This window comes from Erythrolamprus reginae, chromosome 2, assembly GCF_031021105.1.
Source record: "Erythrolamprus reginae isolate rEryReg1 chromosome 2, rEryReg1.hap1, whole genome shotgun sequence".
Classification (NCBI taxonomy): Eukaryota; Metazoa; Chordata; class Lepidosauria; order Squamata; family Dipsadidae; genus Erythrolamprus; species Erythrolamprus reginae.
In genome coordinates, this window is record NC_091951.1 from 142,964,608 (window position 1) to 142,982,501 (window position 17,894).

At 42.9% G+C, this 17,894-nt stretch overlaps 1 protein-coding gene across 3 annotated transcripts in view; it reads left to right on the forward strand.

Moving 5' to 3' along the window:
* The first annotated feature begins 967 nt into the window (after nt 1–967).
* TEKT3 (tektin 3) overlaps nt 968–17,894 on the forward strand; it is a 38,421-nt gene continuing 21,494 nt past the window's right edge. Inside the window, exon 1 of one of the 3 annotated variants that reach the window (XM_070735929.1) lies at nt 968–988. The gene's annotated coding sequence lies outside the window, so the exon portion shown is untranslated. Of the gene's footprint in view, nt 989–15,910; nt 16,011–17,894 lie in introns of those variants that run through there. The other 2 variants (XM_070735927.1, XM_070735928.1) reach the window with 2 other exon arrangements.

A 17,894-nucleotide genomic window follows, 5' to 3' on the forward strand; every position in this document is an offset into this window, starting at 1 on the left:
TTAGGACAGGGATGGTAGGCATTCTGGTGCTCTTATATAAGCTTACTTCACATGATGAAGTAAGCTTGTATGAGATGGCTTGGATTCTCCTTTGTGAAGTGCTTTGTACCAGAAATATTATGAGGTATACCTTACCAAAACAAACAGCCAATCTGCTTCCCTTCAATGGGGTGTTCCGTGTCTCTCTACACAGCCTCCTTCACATAATCCTCTTTGCAGGTTGCTTGGAAGCTTCTGGCATGCAGTTGCGGCAATGTAAAATGTGTGGTCCTTTTTCTTTGCTGTCAGAAGTGAGGAGTGGCATGGCATTGTGAAGCAATGCGACTGCCTTCATTGCGATAAATCTCCCCTCAAAGAGCATAGTCCTCTTATAGAAAGAGTTTTATCTTCTAGCTGTCCGGAGGTATAGAAGGGATTCTACCTTCTAGCTGTCCTTTGCTTATTGCAATTTATCAACAAGAGCATTGAAATGAATGAGACTCAGACAAGGAGTACAAGATGGTTCCGTTTATTCAGCTCTCTCGAAGTGACTTCAGCAAGGAACGCATCTGAGCTGTCAGTGTCAGAACAGCCCTTTTTATACGTTTAAGGCTCGCGCCTAAAAGAAACGGCCGTGCGTCTTAGCCAATCAGACGCGGCCAAGGTTTATTCATAGTTTAAACAGTATTTACAAGGTCTTTTCTTTTACAGAATTTTACATTGGTTATATACAGACTTAACACCCCTCCCTCATTAGTTGAGTCAAACTGTCAATCAGTGAGCCAAGTGACGTAGTCCTCCAATCGGTTGGGCCGGCGTGACGTGCGCTCAGACCTGCGCAGATCATTACCGGCTGGTATGTCTATGGTGGAGGTTGGCTCGTCATTGTCTCCTGTCCGCGGCTGGGCCCAAGTTGGGGCTCTGGCCTGCGGAGATAAGTATGCTGATGGCGCACCGTGCCCAGAAGAGGAGGAAGGCTCGGCGTCACTGGAGGATGCATCTGGCCGTGGTAAGTCCTTTTGTAATTCCAAAAGTTCGAGTTGCGAATTAATGTCTGCTTGGGGGGAAGAATTTCCGTTAGCGGCCGGCTCTTCATTTGGTGTTATGCGCCCCCTTAAATGATCGATGTGCCGCCTCCATGTGCGGCCATCTTCCAATTGTACCACATAAGATTTTGGGGCTGTTTGTTGCATTATTTTTCCTTTCAGCCAACTCAACCCCCCATCAAAATTTCTAGCAAAAACAAGTTGGCCTAGGTACATATTTCTTTCAGGTGCTATACATGTTTCATTATTTACATTTTGAGTACAATAACGAGGGTGCAACCTGTCCAGGGGGGACCTTATTTTTCGACCCATTAAAATCTCTGCTGGGCTTTTGTTTGTGATGGAATTTGGGGTGATATGCTGCATTAATAAAAATTGATCTAATTTGTGTTGTATTTCCCCTGGGCCTGCCCTGCGCAAGGCTTCTTTGGCCACACGTACATAACGTTCTGCAAGGCCATTAACCCATGGCGAGTAAGGGGATGTGAGTGCGTGTCTGACCCCTAAATTGCTTAAAAAACACTCAAATTGTCTGGCAGTCAATTGTGGTCTGTTATCTGAAACTAGGATGTCTGGGCACCCATGTGTGGCAAACAAATGGTATAGTGCCTTAATGGTGGCACAAGTAGTAATGTTTTGCATAGCAATGATTTCCACCCATCTGGAGAACGCGTCTACCACAATTAAAAAGTTTTGAGTTCCAATAGGCCCTGCGAAGTCAATATGAATGCGGGACCATGGCCCAGTGGGTCTTTCCCATTCCAGAGGTGTTGTTTTCGGGGGATTGGGTCGTGACTCCTGGCAAGGGTCACAGTTTGCTACCCATTGCTCAATGTCCCTATCTAAACCTGGCCACCACAAGTAACCCCTGGCCAAACCCTTCATTCTGACAATGCCTGGGTGGCCTGCATGCAACATACTTAGTACCTTCTGTTTTAAGGTATTGGGAATGACCACCCTGTCGCCCCATAACACGCATCCCTTCAAGTAGGATAATTCCAACCTTTTAGATTTGAATTCTGACAGCCCAGTTTCCTCAGAGTCTCCCAACCATCCTTTTAGAATACAATTGATTACTTTTAACAATAGTAAATCCTTCTTAGTGTGCTCAGCCACCTCTTTGGCAGTGGTCAGGCAGTTTTCCTCAAGGTCAATTAGTAAAACATCCTCTGTGGGGGTTGGATCTGAGACTAACTCGGGCATGGGGCATCTACTTAAGCCGTCAGCATGGTTTATTGATTTTCCCCCCTTATGTGTTAGATGGTATTGGTATCCTGACAGGAATAGAGCCCATCTTATTAATCTAGGGGACATGAAGGGAGGAGTTGGTTTATTGGCAGCTAGAAGACCAAGCAGGGGTTTGTGATCTGTTATTAGTTCAAAACTCCTCCCACAGAGATAATAATGGAATTTCTTAACGCTAGAGACTAGGGCCAATGCCTCTTTGTCTAATTGGCTGTAATTTCTCTCTGCCATGGACAATGTTTTAGAAAAGAAGGCGATGGGGGCCTCTGTATTGTTTGGCATTATGTGGGCTAATACCCCGCCAACCCCGTACGCCGAAGCATCGCACGTGAGCCTTATTGGCAAAGTTGAGCTATATTGAACCACTACGCTTTTAGAGGTCAATAACTGTTTTATTTTATGAAAAGCTTCGCGCTCCATTGTGCCCCAGGTCCAGGGAACTCCCTTCTGCAGCAGTCGGTGTAGCGGTTCTGCTGCCGTTGCCTTCTGTTTCAGGAAGACAGAATAAAAATTAAGGAGGCCCAGAAATGCTTGGAGTTCTGTCTTATTATTTGGCTCGGGTGCTTTGGTTATGGCCTCTAATTTATCTGCTGTGGGGTGTATTCCCTCACTGTCTATTCTATAGCCCAGAAATTCTATGCTACTGGCTCCCCACACACATTTGTCTGGTTTTACTTTTAACCCCTTAGCTTGCAGTCTAGCCAATACTTCTCTGATGCGCATGTTTAATTCTGCTTGGTTTTTTCCTGATATAAATATATCGTCAAAATATGGGGAGGTTCCTTTTATACCTGCCAATAATCGTTCCACGAAACTTTGGAAAATACCTGGGGCGGTACTGACCCCGAATTGCAGGCGGGTGCACCTGAAAGCACCCCTATGGGTTACTATGGTCTGGGCCAGGGATGTGGCCTCATCGACCGGAAGCTGTTGGTATGCCTGCGCCAGGTCGATTTTCGAAAATACTCTCCCTTCCCCCAAGGAATGTAGCAATTGTTGGACTACTGGGATCGGGTATGGATGGTGTTGAAGGGCCTTATTGATAGTGGCTTTGTAGTCTGCACAGACCCTTAAGGAGCCATCAGGTTTAACTGGGGTGACTATGGGGGTTTCCCATGGCGCTTGTTCTACAGGGACTAAGATGCCCTGGGCAATCAATTTGTCCAATTGGATGTCTAGTTTAGGCAATAGTGGCAGGGGTACCCTTCGAGGCTTAAGTCTGACTGGGGGTACCTTGGGATCTAGAGAGAAGGAGATAGGGGCCCCATTATAGGTGCCCAAAGTAGGGCTGAAAACCTCAGGAAATTCTTGGATAAAGTTAGGAATATCAGGTTCAGCATTTACATGACAAAGACCCAGTATTTCAATACCCAAAGGAGACATCCATGTTAACCCCAGGAGGGAGTGTTTGGCTCCCTCAACCACAATCAGAGGAAGAAAATATTCACAATTTTTAAATTTTACAGGCACATCTACTTTCCCCAAAACAGGTATGATATTACCTTGAAAATCCCTTATTATTAAAGTTGAGTTAACAAAGTCAGTTTTAAGAAAATTTGGCATATACATTTTGAATTTGTCCCAAGGCATAATAGAATGCTTAGAGCCTGTGTCTAATTCTAGGTTACATGGTTTGTTATTTAAAAGTAGCGAGATGATAATCTTGTTCCCTCCTTTAGCAGTTGCGCAATTTACGTAAGTTTGTGCTTTACCTCGTGCGTAGTCACGGTTAGCGGTAGAGTCGTTTCTGCGATTGAAGCCTCTGGAAAATTTGTTGTCTCGCGGTTGTTGTGCCTGGTTGTTGAAACGTTGTTGGCGGGGTGTAGAGAAGGACTCCTCTGGAAGGGGCGCTCTGCAAGCCTCGGCGATGTGCCCGCGTCGATTGCAGCGGCGGCAAATGGCGTCCCTGAAAGGGCAATGCTGTCGTGGGTGATTTCCTCGGCAACCGGGGCATGGGTTGGAGGGGCGTTGGTATCTGGGTTGTCTGGCTTGCTCGGATGGCAGCAGGAGACAGGTGTCGTCGTCCGTGGCAGCTGGGCTGAGGTCATCTGTGGTTTCGGCGCGGGAAACAGCAACGGAGATTTTGGAGACGGTCTCCTTCTTTTCGTGTTCCTTGAGTTCTTTGGCGGCCGCGTCAGCTACTTCGGCTGTTTGAGCCAGCTTGATGACTGACTGCAGCATTGGGTCGTCCTCTGTCAGGATTTTGTTTCGGACCGTCGCATTCTTCATCCCAAAGATCAGAGCGTCTGTAAGGCGAGCTTCTGGGCTGTCAAATTTGCACTTTGACAGTACCGTGCGAAGTCTCGTGGCGAATTGATTGATTGTCTCAGACTCACGCTGGGTCATCCTGGAAAATTGATGTCGGTAGACTACGGCAGGCTTCGTTGGTTTGAAGTGGTTTGCAAGTCTAGCTTGGAGGTCGTCCCACGGAACGGATTTAGCTGGAAGCGGGTCGGTGAGCGTTTGGACGAGGTCAAAAATCTCAGTCCCGCAATAGTTCAAGAAGATCGCCCGCTTCCTGTCGTCTTCAGCTTCTCCCATTCCTGCCGCTTCTAGGAAGATTTCAAATTTCGCCATGTAGGCGTCCCAAGACGACTTCTCGGGGTCGAAGTAGTCGGGAGCCCGGCCGATCTGGAGGTGATTCATGCTTGCCTCGTGGATTCTTCGTTCTCTCGTCGCCAGTGAAATGAATGAGACTCAGACAAGGAGTACAAGATGGTTCCGTTTATTCAGCTCTCTCGAAGTGACTTCAGCAAGGAACGCATCTGAGCTGTCAGTGTCAGAACAGCCCTTTTTATACGTTTAAGGCTCGCGCCTAAAAGAAACGGCCGTGCGTCTTAGCCAATCAGACGCGGCCAAGGTTTATTCATAGTTTAAACAGTATTTACAAGGTCTTTTCTTTTACAGAATTTTACATTGGTTATATACAGACTTAACAAGCATCTTTCCCCCAAATGCTACATTAGTAAATGTGTGTGTTTTTTTGCACTAGCATCCAACAGTGGATAGGATTACGTGCACAATTCTGTCCTCCCTCTTTGGTACATTGGGGATTGGATTTATTAGGATTGAAATAAAATGCAAATCTATAGCATCCAACCCTATGGAAACCAGAGCTCCGAAGAATGTTGCTGGCTGCAGTGTGTGCTATTAATGTACACATTTGGAAATGCAGTACAGCTGTATTTTCTAATAAGGGGCCCAGGTCTGCTGACTGTTATTCAAAGTAGCAGGAAACAGAATGGGGATCATTGATCTTACACTTTCAGAAAAGCTAGCCTGTCTTGCTCCACATGTCAATATTTCAGGGAGCTATTGGGAGCAAGTCAGCAAATACTGTAACCTCTGAATCCACTCATTATCCCACAAAAGGGCTGGCCATGGCATGCAGATGTTCTATTGGAGGTCTCAACCGCAGGATTTGAACTGAAGTGTGTTTAGTGGAAACATCTGCAGGAACTAAAAGGAGCTGATACTGAAAGGCAGAAATGTTTACGCAAAGTGAAGTGAGAGGTTTTTAAAATAAAATCCACAGTAAAATTCTGCATTGCTGGGGCAATTTTGTGGCTAAAGCGTTGGCTGCCTAATGTACTGAATTCTGCTGCCAAATGCAGCAACAGAGGGGAAATTAGTTTGTTCTGAATCCAGGAATTATTATTTAACTTTTTAATTACAAAATTTCACCCTTAGTTTTATGTTTCTTTTGAGATGGTTTTAGAGGATCTGCATGCCACACGCAAATTTAGTCTTGGGAATAGGCAGACCTCTCAGTATAGAAATGATTTTTATATATGAAAAGCTGCATGAATATGCATGCAAGTGTATTTGCGTACAAACATATACATGCACACATGTACATTTGAGGGAATGTACATAAATTACTTAATTTTCTTTTATGAATATAAAAATTAATCAGGTCTTTATTTCCCATTCTGACAAATTGGGAGATATACAGAATTGAAAGATATCATGCTAATTATTCAGAGGGCTGCTTTGAATATTGTTCCTTCTTTTCTGTCTCTTTGCTGAAAGAAAACAAGTTTAAATATTGGGAAGCAATATACATATATCAACAAGTGTTGACTCATGTTTCCAATGTTTCATAATATCTCTTTTTTGACATCCCCAACTAATTCTTATTTTAAAGGATCCATGCCTATTAAATCACAACATATAACAACGCTCCCCAACTGGGTAATTTCCAGATAAATTAAAACTATAAGTATTCCCAGCCAGTATAACCAAGAGATAGGAAGACTGGGACATTTTGGAGCTACAGGGTGCCAGGTTAAGGGAGGCCCAATCTGCAACATTTTCATTAGATTTTCTTTAAAGACCAGGAGCTAAAAATGACACTACTAGAGTTGGCATGGGTTTAGCATTTTTCTTGTACGTTTACAGAGGTATGATTTATTGATAGACACTGAATATTGAACATCAGTAGGAATTTCAGCTGGACAGTTATCTTCATGTGCCTTTCTATCAAAAATAAAGAAAACACCTTCCAAGATACCCATCCATCCCTTTTTTGAAGATAACCACTTCTTGGTTCCAATACTCTGCTCTACTTAAGCTTAATGGGAGTACTACTAAAATATTTTATTTCTGTATGATTAACATACCATGTGAAATCACAGGAATTAAGAACGGCATGGTAAAAGCAGTCCCTAGGCAGTCCCAACAAGCAGCATGATTATAGGGGAAGAAACAGAAGGCACTGCACCTTCCGTTGCATATAAAACTAATCATAACAGAACAGGGTTCCCGAATCAGAGATGGGTTACTCCTGGTTCAGACCGGTTCTATAGAACCGGTAGTAACTTGGTGGCCTGGATCAATGAAGCTGGAAGTTACCCAGGCCTGCCATGGCCCTGAGCCAGTCTTCTCAGTGACACATAGGTGCCACTTTTAAATAGGTGCTTTTTAAAAATTCTGTGCATGCGCAGAAGCTTTTTTAAATAGTACTGCCTAAGCGCAGAGGGTCATTTCCAGGAAGTGCACATCCATCACAATGCGAACCGGTGGGGAAGCTAAGTAGAACCCACTCCTGACCTGTTGTGGTTAGCTCTGGCCCAGCTCGTGCCCCAAGGACTGTGGATGTGGGGGAGACATCCACATGCTGCAGGCCTGTTTTGCCCCCGGTGGAATCTGCTGTTGAAGGCTCCTCTGACCAAGAAGACATGAGTGACAGGGAGGAGGAGAGTGTGGCAGACAGCTCAGAAGGAGATCAATTATCTAGCTCCTCCTTGGATTCAGAACAAGAGTTAATGATACAGCCACGCATGAGGAGAGCGATGCATAGGCAACAACAACTGAGAGATTATTATCAAAGAAAATGAGGCCACCTGTGGTTGGGTGGGGCTGTGGTAATTAGTGAGGCTGCTATAAATAGCAGCCTGTGGGTTTGGCCATTGTGGAGGATTATCTGATCTTTGTGTTTCGTGACTGCTTTACTGACTTTGACTTTTTGTGTGCTGATTTTTCCCCACTTTGAAACTAAACCAGAGCAAAGTGTGTTTCACTTTGTGAAAGAAGAAGGACTTTGAATTGCCTCACAGCTGCAAGCTAAGTATCACAGAACTGATAAGGGACTTGTACAAATTACCAGTTTGGTTGGAGATGAGTGCTTTTTGCTATACCAAAAGAGGGCTTAGTTTAAGGGAATTTTCATTATAAAGAACATTGTTTTGAATTTTCATACGTGTGTGTCTGAAATTTGTACCTGTGAATTTTTGGGAGGAGTCTACCTGAGAGCCCGACAGAACATGACGCAAGTGGAATTTTACAGGAAATAAATGTTTCATTTCCCCTCTATTTACCCTATCACCCTTGCTTTGTAGCTCCCCAGGTGTCAACTACAGGGCATTTGTAACAGAAATTTTTCAAAGCCACCTTTGTAAAACATGATTGCCAGGGAAGTGCCTGTTTTACCTGATCTAGACCAAGGATGTCAAACTCAGTTTCATCAAGTCCAGTTGAAATTGGACTTCCTTGTTTTTCTTTGAAGATATTTCACTTCTCATCCAAGAAGCTTCTTCAGCTCTGACTGGATGGTAGGGAATGGAAGGATTTATATTCCTTACAGACAGCTGGTCATCTGCATTCTTTTAGAGAACTGTTGAGGCCGTTTGGAGGTTTATTTGTGTCCTCTGGGATCACCTGAGTAGTGCAAATAGGTGTGGAGTCTTCTTGGAACTGCTAAAAGGACTGGCGATAGATGATGTTGTATCCCTTCTCTGTCTGTTGAGAGAAAACATAGATGGTCTCTTTGACCCCTCTTTCAAACCTGCATGTCCCTCTGTCCAAAATGTGGACTTTGCTCTCTTCAAAACAATGGTCTTTGTCTTTTAAATGCAGATGGTCTGCTGAATCTTGTCTGGATAGATTTCTTCTCCTATGTTATGCCATGCATTTATGAAGTGGTTTTTCCCCCCCAATGTACAGTTGGGGAAAGAGCCAAGATGATGCAGCAAGTAGAGTACAGTACTGCAGGCCACTAAAGCTGACTATAGATCTGCAGGTCAGTGGTTCAAATCTCATCACCGGCTCAAGGTTGACTCAGCCTTCCATCCTTCCGAGGTGCGTAAAATGAGAACCTGGATTGTGGGGGCAATAGGCTGGCTCTGTTAAAAAGTACTTTTGCTAATATGTTGTAAGCCGCCCTGATTCTAAGGAGAAAGGCGGCATTAAAAAAATTGAATTAATAAATAAAATAAATAAATAGGTTCTGCACATGATCTAACTGCATTGTACTGTATACAGTGATCCCCCGAGTTTCGCGAGGGTTCCGTTCCAAGACCCCTCGCGAAACTCGATTTGTCGCAATATAGCGGTGCGGAAGTAAAACACCATCTGCGCATGCGCGCCCTTTTTTTTCATGGCCGCACATGCGCAGATGGTGGAGTTTGCGTGTGGGTGGCGGGGAAGACCCAGGGAAGGTTCCTTCGGCCGCCCAACAGCTGATCTGCTCCGCAGCGCGGCAGCAGCGAGGAGCCGAAGATGGGGTTTCCCCGTTGCCCAGGCAACGGGGAAACCCCATCTTCGGCTCCTCGCTGCTGCCGCGCTGCAGAGCAGATCAGCTGTTGGGCGGCCGAAGGAACCTTCCCTGGGTCTTCCTGCCGCCCAGGCAAAGGGGGAACCCCAAGATCGCTTGCCGCTTGCCCGTTCACCCGCCCGCCCGGCTGCTCGCTTGCCCGTTCGCCCGCCCGCCCGGCTGCTCGCTTGCCCGTTCGCCCGCCCGCCCGGCCGCTCCGCTTGCCCGTTCGCCCACCCGCCCGGCCGCTCCGCTTGCCCGTTCGCCCACCCGCCCGGCCGCTCCGCTTGCCCGTTCGCCCACCCGCCCGGCCGCTCCGCTTGCCCGTTCGCCCGCCCACCCGGCTGCTCGCTTGCCCGTTCACCCGCCCGCCCGGCTGCTCGCTTGCCGCTCGAGAGCAAGAGGGGGAGAGATAGAGAAAGAGAGAGAAGGAAAGAAAGAGATGAGAGAGGGAGGAAGAGAGTGTGAGAGAGGAAGAAGCAAGATAGAGATAGAGAAAGAGAGAGAGAAAGAAAGATGAGAAAGGAAGGGAGTGACGTCATCGGGTGGAAAAATCGCGATATAGCGTTTCGCAAAGATCGAGATCGTGAAACTCGGGGGATCACTGTATACCACACTCAATTGTGTCACAATTGAGCAGCTCTCTCTGAAGCTGAAAAAGCTTCTTGGATAAGAAGCAAAACATCTTAAAAGAAAAATAAGAAAGTACAGTTGCCTCTTGAAAAAGCACCTTTGGGACAACCATGACCTGGGTGACAGAGAATCCCCATAGACATTCTTACAGATTTAGAAAATTAGGTGCGTCCAAGAGTAATTGTATCAAATCAGGACTGAAAAAAATCTGGATGACCATTAGACAATAGCAAATAAAACAGAAAACTCTTAAAACGTTGCCAATGAGTAGTGTTGGCTGGGGTTTCGCAGCCCAAAACTGGTAGTGGTGAGAGAGGAAAAAATGTGTCTAAATTTCTGCCTGGAAAGAAATCTGACCTCATATTCTCACAGACTCATTTGGTTCACATAACATGCTTTGCCAAAACCCAACAAACTCATCTTATGACTTAATTTGAGGTGAATTCCAAATCTGAAATTTAGATTTGAAGAAATTAAAAGTCTGTTGACAAACATTTCTTATGCTATTTTGTATATCTAGAATCCCTTTTAGTTGGTTATTTGTAAATGAAAGAGTCCATTTATTGCCATGTCTAAATTTCCTCTCTTGGACCCCTTGTGACTTTTACCTAATTTTTAATAAACTCTTCTTTGGTGCAAATTCACAAATTGGAAGTACCAAGAATGCTTTTAACTATTTTAAGTAATATCCCATTGTGATTCATCTTATACAGTATTCATGTATGTTTTGTTTAATGAGATCTGATAAATAAAAAGCAGTTTATTAGGTTTACTTGTCATTCTAAGGCAATGATGGTGAACTTTTTTTCTCAGGTATGAAAAGTGTGTGGGTGCACACTCTTTCGCAAATGCCCACATCTATAAATCAGTCCCTGGGGATGGCGAAAATAGCTTCTGCCTCCCCTCCCGCGAGGCTCCCTGGAAGCCGCCCCGAGTCTGCGGAGAGGGGCGGCATACAAATCTAAATAATAAAATAAATAAATAAATAAGCTGGAAATGGTCTGTTTCCCAACTTCTGGTGGGCCCAGTAGGCCCGTGTTTCACCGTCTCCAGGCTCCAAAGGCTTCCCTGGAGCCAGGGGAGGGTAAAAACACCTTCTCCCATCCCCCCGGAGGCTCTCTGGAAGCCAAAAATGCCCTCCCAAAGCCTCTATGTGAGCCAAAAATCAGCTGTCGGCACACACATGTATGTTGGAGCTGAGCTAGGGCAACAGCTCATGTGCCAGCAGATATCGCTCTGTGTGCCACCTGTGGCACCCGTGCCATAGGTTTGCCATCACTGTTCTAAGGCATACATTATGATTTACAAGCTACGGTCATTGTGTTTATTTGTTTATTTGTTTATTTGTTTATTTATTTATTTATTTGTTTGTTTGTTTGTTTGTTTGTTTGTTTGTATGCCGCCCCTCTCCGTAGACTCGGGGGTGCTCACAGCATACAATAAAACAATTCATGACCAATCTAGTAGATTTAAAAACGAGTTAAAAACCTCATTATTAAACCAGACATACACACAGACATACCATACATAAAATGTATAGGCCCGGGTTAGGGGGGGAATGCCTCAATTCCCCCATGCCTGACGGCAGAGGTGAGTTTTAAGGAGTTTACGGAAGGCAAGGAGGGTTGGGGCAGTTCTAATCTCTGGGGGGAGCTGGTTCCAGAGAGTCGGGGCCGCCATAGAGAAGGCTCTTCCCCTGGGACCCGCCAGATGGCATTGTTTAGTTGATGGGACCAGGAGAAGGCCAACTCTGTGGGACCTAATCGGTCACTGGGATCCGTGCGGCAGAAGGCGGTCCCGGAGATACTCTGGTCCGATGCCATGAAGGGCTTTACAGGTCATAACCAACAATTAAGCGAAACACAAGCAAGTCATATTATGGTTTAGGTTTTTACTTTGGACCTTGGCGGTTGAGAATATCATCCCACTTCTTCACAGCATTTTTCTACAGTCCTTTGAATTTTGATGGGAAAATCCTACCTCAAGGAGGCAAAGTATCATGTCTGTTACTACTTCATTTAGTTATATTTTTGTAACTGGCCAATCCATCAATTCTGGGTAGCAAGAAGTAATAATAATGCATATATCGAAAAAGAAAAGAAGAAGGAGAGTGAGAGTGAGAGTGAGAGTGAGAGTGAGAAGGAGAAAGAGAAGCCAAAAATACATCATCATCAAATAATCAGCTTCGATAGAAAGCAGGGCAGAATACTTTTAATGCCTTTGTATCTATATTACTTGCATACTGAAGATGAGTAACGTGATGGGGAGGATCTTTTCCTCATGTTCTGTTTTTAATGTTCTCAAAGGCATCCATAAAGCAAGAGTGCAGTACTAGCCATTAAGCTTAGGTGATCTGATTCAGCAACCTCTTCTTATGCACGGATGTGCTATTATCATCTACGTACATAAACCTAATGGGTCAAAAAACAACAAGTTAGCTTTTTATTAGGAAAGCCATGTCAATAACTTTCTCATTTCCCAGCACTTTATTTATAATGTGAGTAGGCTATCTCTGCATTTGTTTTTGCTGGGGGGGGGGGATGGGGGGGGAGAGTGTGTGTTATAAGTCCTCAATCCATTTGCTGAACTGTTAATGTTGAAATATCTGAATTTCCAACCAGGAAGAGAAGAAGTCATGAAGCACATATATAGGCCTACTTTGCAACCTAGATATGGATAGGATGAAATATCTCATGGCATAAAATATTTATCCAGCAAGAGTATGTTTGTTCAAAATTTCACTCAGGATATATTTTCCATGAGGAGTAGGCATAAGAACGGGAAGCAAGAAGCATTCTCACTGTTCTGTCTGGGTGCCCCCAGACTTCAACACCAACTGAAAAAAGCATCCAGACACGCTGGTAAAAAGCAAAGTCACTTTATATCTTTGAAAACAAACACAGAGAACAAAAACTGTTCTTACAAACTGGAATGCTATGAGGCTTCACAGAAGAGTCACGACGGCCAGACAATACAACAGGCTTCTTGCTGGCACACACACCACTGTAGATAATAAAACCCACGCCTCCCCCAAGTTTTCAGCCTTCGAGGCCACAAACCAGAATCAGGGACGCCAAGGATCGAAGCAAGGTCACAGAACTCCCAAAAGATAACTCTCCACAATACAGGAAGGGCGGGCCTGCCTTTTCAACCTTTCTGAGGAGAACCACACCCAAACCCAGCTGTTGCCTATTAGGGATGGAAATACCTGGCTAATTGTCCCCTTCGTTGGGAGGCCCTTCTCTGCCTCATATCGATGATGGCTTGTGCGTTCTCATCTAAGGATTCCAGGCTACTCGCTGGGGAGAGCTCCCCCCCGGGGGTCTCAGGCTGTTCTCCCTCCTCTTCGTCCTGGCATTCCTCTTCCCCGTCTGCCTGGTCCTCCTCCTCCTCCTGTTCCTCGTCCTCCCCCTCTGAGCATGGAGCCGGCAGATTTCCAGCCGTTCCCTGAGGAGCCTCAGACTGAATCACAACACTCACCAGTTCACTTCCTGGTATTTATTTTATTTTATTTTATTTTATTTTGTTTTGTTTTGTTTTGTTTTGTTTTGTTTTGTTTTGTTTTGTTTTGTTTTGTTTTGTTTTGTTTTGTTTTATTTTATTTTATTTTATTTTATTTTATTTTATTTTATTTTATTTTATTTTATTTTATTTTATTTTATTTTATTTTATTTTATTTTATTTTATTTTATTTTATTTTATTTTATTTTATTTTATTTTATTATTTTATTTTATTTTATTTATTTTATTTTATTTTATTTTATTTTATTATTTTATTTTATTTTATTTTATTTTATTTTATTTTATTTTATTTTACTTTACTTTACTTTACTTTACTTTACTTTACTTTATTTTATTTTATTTTATTTTATTTTATTTTATTTATTTTATTTATTTGATTTTAAATTTATTTATTTATTTACTTACTTACTTACTTACTTACTTACTTACTTACTTACTTACTTACTTACTTATTTATTTATTGGATTTATATGCTGCCACCGCCCCCCCAAGCATTATGAATGCCCACCTCCATCAGAATGGTCATGTTAGGAATGTGCATGCCCATGGTAGCTATTTTTTGACAGTGACAACATAAGCCCACCTTAACCATAAGGGCTGTACATTTAAAAGCTCCAAGTCAGAGGTAGGTTCTGGATTCATTTGCTGCTGGTTCACTCAGGGTCATGCCATGGACACACATGCACTTTGTGCACACACACCCACAGCAATAAAAAAAATAGCTTCTGCGAATGCTCAGAAGCCAAAAATTAGCTTCTGTGCATGAGCAGAAGCAAAATATAAGATAGCGGCGCCCACAGAGACACCAATAGAATGAGCTCCTTGATGTCATCACCAAGTTACTAACGGTTTTAAAGAACTGGTTAGAAGCTGGTGGGAACCCACCTCTGCAAGCAATCAAGGAATGTTTACCACAGAAATAATATAGAGGGTATCAAATGTTTACAGTGATTCACAAAAACATAATTGGAGGGCCTCTCATGAGGTCCAGCATGAATCCAAAAGCTTTGAAGACTAAACCTTTGGTCTTAGAAGACTAAACCTTTGGTCTTAGAAGACTAAACCTTTGACTGACCCAGACTGGATCCTGCAACATTATCCTAGGAATATATATTCACCTTCACTCAGCAACAGTTTAGGCTAGACAAATGCATAACCTCTATTTTTGCCATGAGTATGAATTCTGATCACAACCAATCACCCATGTTTAAAGGACCAAGTCTGGCCATCCCATTTTAAAACCTCCCACTTAATATCAGTCAAGTGAAATAAACCCACTAAATTCTTAGAATATAGCTCATATTTGCCTATCAATTTTTTTTCTCGAGGACATTCTCTCTGTACATGGGCAGCACGTCCAGCTCATCCCTTGAACGTTCAATTTGATTTCCTCCCTGGCTCACATAAATAAATAAAAACCCTGTAACTCATGATTAATAATAGAGCATGCTTGAAAAGGAAAGTTGAACAGACTCTTCCTACAAGTTCTTGCACAGCAGCAGCAACAGGAGACCAGATTCCTTCTTCAGCCAGGTGCAAGTAAGCCACAAAGATTTTTATGCATTTTGGGGTGCCAAGAGTATCTCAGTAGGTTTGAAATGTACTTCACTGCATTTAAACTTTAGGAACATGGCTCTCTAATCTATATAATGTGTTTTTCAAAATCGGGATGCCATGCTTTGCATACATTAGGCTGGGTTCCAAAAATACCATTTAGGTGCAAAAGTTTAGACAGTAAGTAAACTTCAGTGAACAAAGTGGGATTTATTTATAAGTAAGCGTGAACAGAACAGCAATGTTAAAAGGTGCTGTATGAGTGTGGTGTCAGTAACTGAGGTTTGGTTTTATTCTCAGGGAAGGCTCAGTTTGCTTGCTACAGCAACACATTTCACATACCTCTCCCCCCCAAACTTTATGTACAATAAAAATAAACAAATCATTACTTCTATGGAAGAATTTTATTTTCAAATGATGCTTCAGCTCAAGTTATCCATGGAAATCATGATGACTGGGGTGTTCAGATAAGGATATAAATTTTTACACATTTTCCTCCTAAGTTTCCTCTACTTGCTCAGTTATCTTACAAAGATTTTCTTTTTACCTGTAGCACCACTTTCCTGTTATGGCTAAAGATTCACTGGCCTTTTTACTCCATTAGCTGTGCATGGAAGGATGGGCACTGCTGCACACTAACTACCCCCACATATGTGAAGTTAACAGCTCATGCTGAGTAATGATCTTTTTAGAATTTTTTTCCCCTCTCCACTGCCAGTTTTTCTTTCTCCTCCCTTCCTCCTTTACCAGACAGGGAATAGAGTTACTAAGCAGCAAGTGAGTCCTTAACAACCTCGCTCCTCCCCACCCCCTTTCCTTCCACTCGCCTTTTAACCAATGACAAGGACGTGGAAGGATGTATGTCACAATGTGAGAGGGCGGGATAGAAGCCTTTTGTGGGAGGGAAGAACAGTAGAGACACTGGCCACTGTATGAGCAGCAACCTGTGGATCCAGGAGGTTTTTTCCATCCCTTCCTTAGCACCATATGCAGAGTAGGTGAGTAACAGCCACTCTGGCTTCTCTGAAGGCCTCTCTTGGCAACGGGAAGGCAGCATTTCTGAAGAAACACCCAGCAATCATAGTACATATTAATCTTCTAGGAAGAGTATCTTAACTTGTCTGTCCTTCAAAAGTGAATAAGCAGATAGAAAAGACAGTCACAGGGCAAGTCGCCCTCTTCCCACTCATGGCTTTATTGGAAATGAGTCTTTGGATTGGTCCAAGGAAAGTGAAACTTTAGGGACAAGTTAAGACAAGAGAATAGCCTTCTGCTCCTCGTCTACCTCCTGAAATTAATCCACTACACAAAGCCAAAAGATATAATAAAGATGTTTTTTTTAAAGTATTGTAAGCTCAACTGGGATGCAAAAGAGGAAGATGAGAAAGCAAATAGGTGGTGTATGGGAGAAAGGTTATAGGGAAGACAGAATTCAAAGAATAGCAATATATTAATAATACCCTAAAATGTTTACATACTACATAAATTTTATTTAAAATTTATTCACATTGATCTGAAAGTTAACGCAGAAATTTGGGAGGGAAAGATTAAGGATATCATGTGTGGATGGAAAATGATGCCATAAAACGGATAACGCTTTGCTCTCTACAATATTCCCAAATCCTTTCTATAAACATTGTTTTATGAAATGAGGTATGGTAATTTATTCATAGTAGCATTGGGGGAAGGAAAGCAGACTTCCAAATATCATACCTCAACAGACGTATGGAATAAACCTGCTAATTATCTTGTCTTAATTTGTAATTATGGGACCCAAATGCCCCAAGCTTCAGTTCTAGTAACTGTTCTGGAATGTTTATTTAACAGACCTTTTGTCATCTGACCCAAAGGGAATAAATCACTGCCTCTGAATTTAAAAGGCACTTAGATTTACCAAGCTGAAAGAAGATAATTGAATTCCTTATTATAGAGGCATGTTTCTCCCTTAACTGTTTGCTGTAGTTTGTAATAAAAAGCTACTGGGCAGTTTGGTGCATAAAATAACCCATCTGATTGCTGTATAAAATTATGCATTATTTAAACATCACTTGTTTATGGATGTTGAATATATGAAAGTATATTATGGTAGTAGTAGTAGTAGTAGTAGTAGTAGTAGTAGTAGTAGTATAGTAATGGTGGTGGTAGTAATAGCAATATGACTATCATTGTTTAGATTTCCTAAGCTTATTCCATTTCCTAAAATAACAAATAATTCTAAGCACAGTGTGAGAAATGGTAAGAGATAACACACAATATAGGTCTGAATGAAAACAATATCTGCTGTGATCTCCGCATGGCATCAGGAAGGGCAGCCAGCCAGTTAACTCTCAGCTCCATCCAGTCGCCCTGACTCTACCCTGAATTGAGGGATTACAGATTTATAACAAGCTCTGAGTGAAACATCTTTGCAGATGGGTGCAGGTTAGAGTTTGTTTAGCAGAGCAGTAGGAAAGGCTTTTTATTCTCTGCTCCATACTCAGCTTTTATTGTGTAACTTTCGATGTATTTTATTCAAGAACATGGTTTCTAAATAAGGTTGACAGCATAAACTGTCACATGACCCACAAGTTTAGGCTGTGCAGAAGCTTCTGAACATGCTTGCTAGAATTTGCTTCAAAAGCTTCTTTGACAGACTCTTTTTTGCTTGTTTGATTGATTTTTTTTGGGGGGGAGGGGTTAATATTATTGATAATACTATAAAGTCCCTGCATTTTTATTGGCAAGATTTTGAAACTGGTTTTCTATTGCCCCCTTCCTGGGGCTGAGGAAGAGTAACTGGCCTATGATCACCACTACCATACACCAACTGGCTGACCAGCACCTTAGGCCTGGGTACATTAAAAGTAGGCTTTCCTCCTCCCCTCAAGCTCCTATTCAGATAG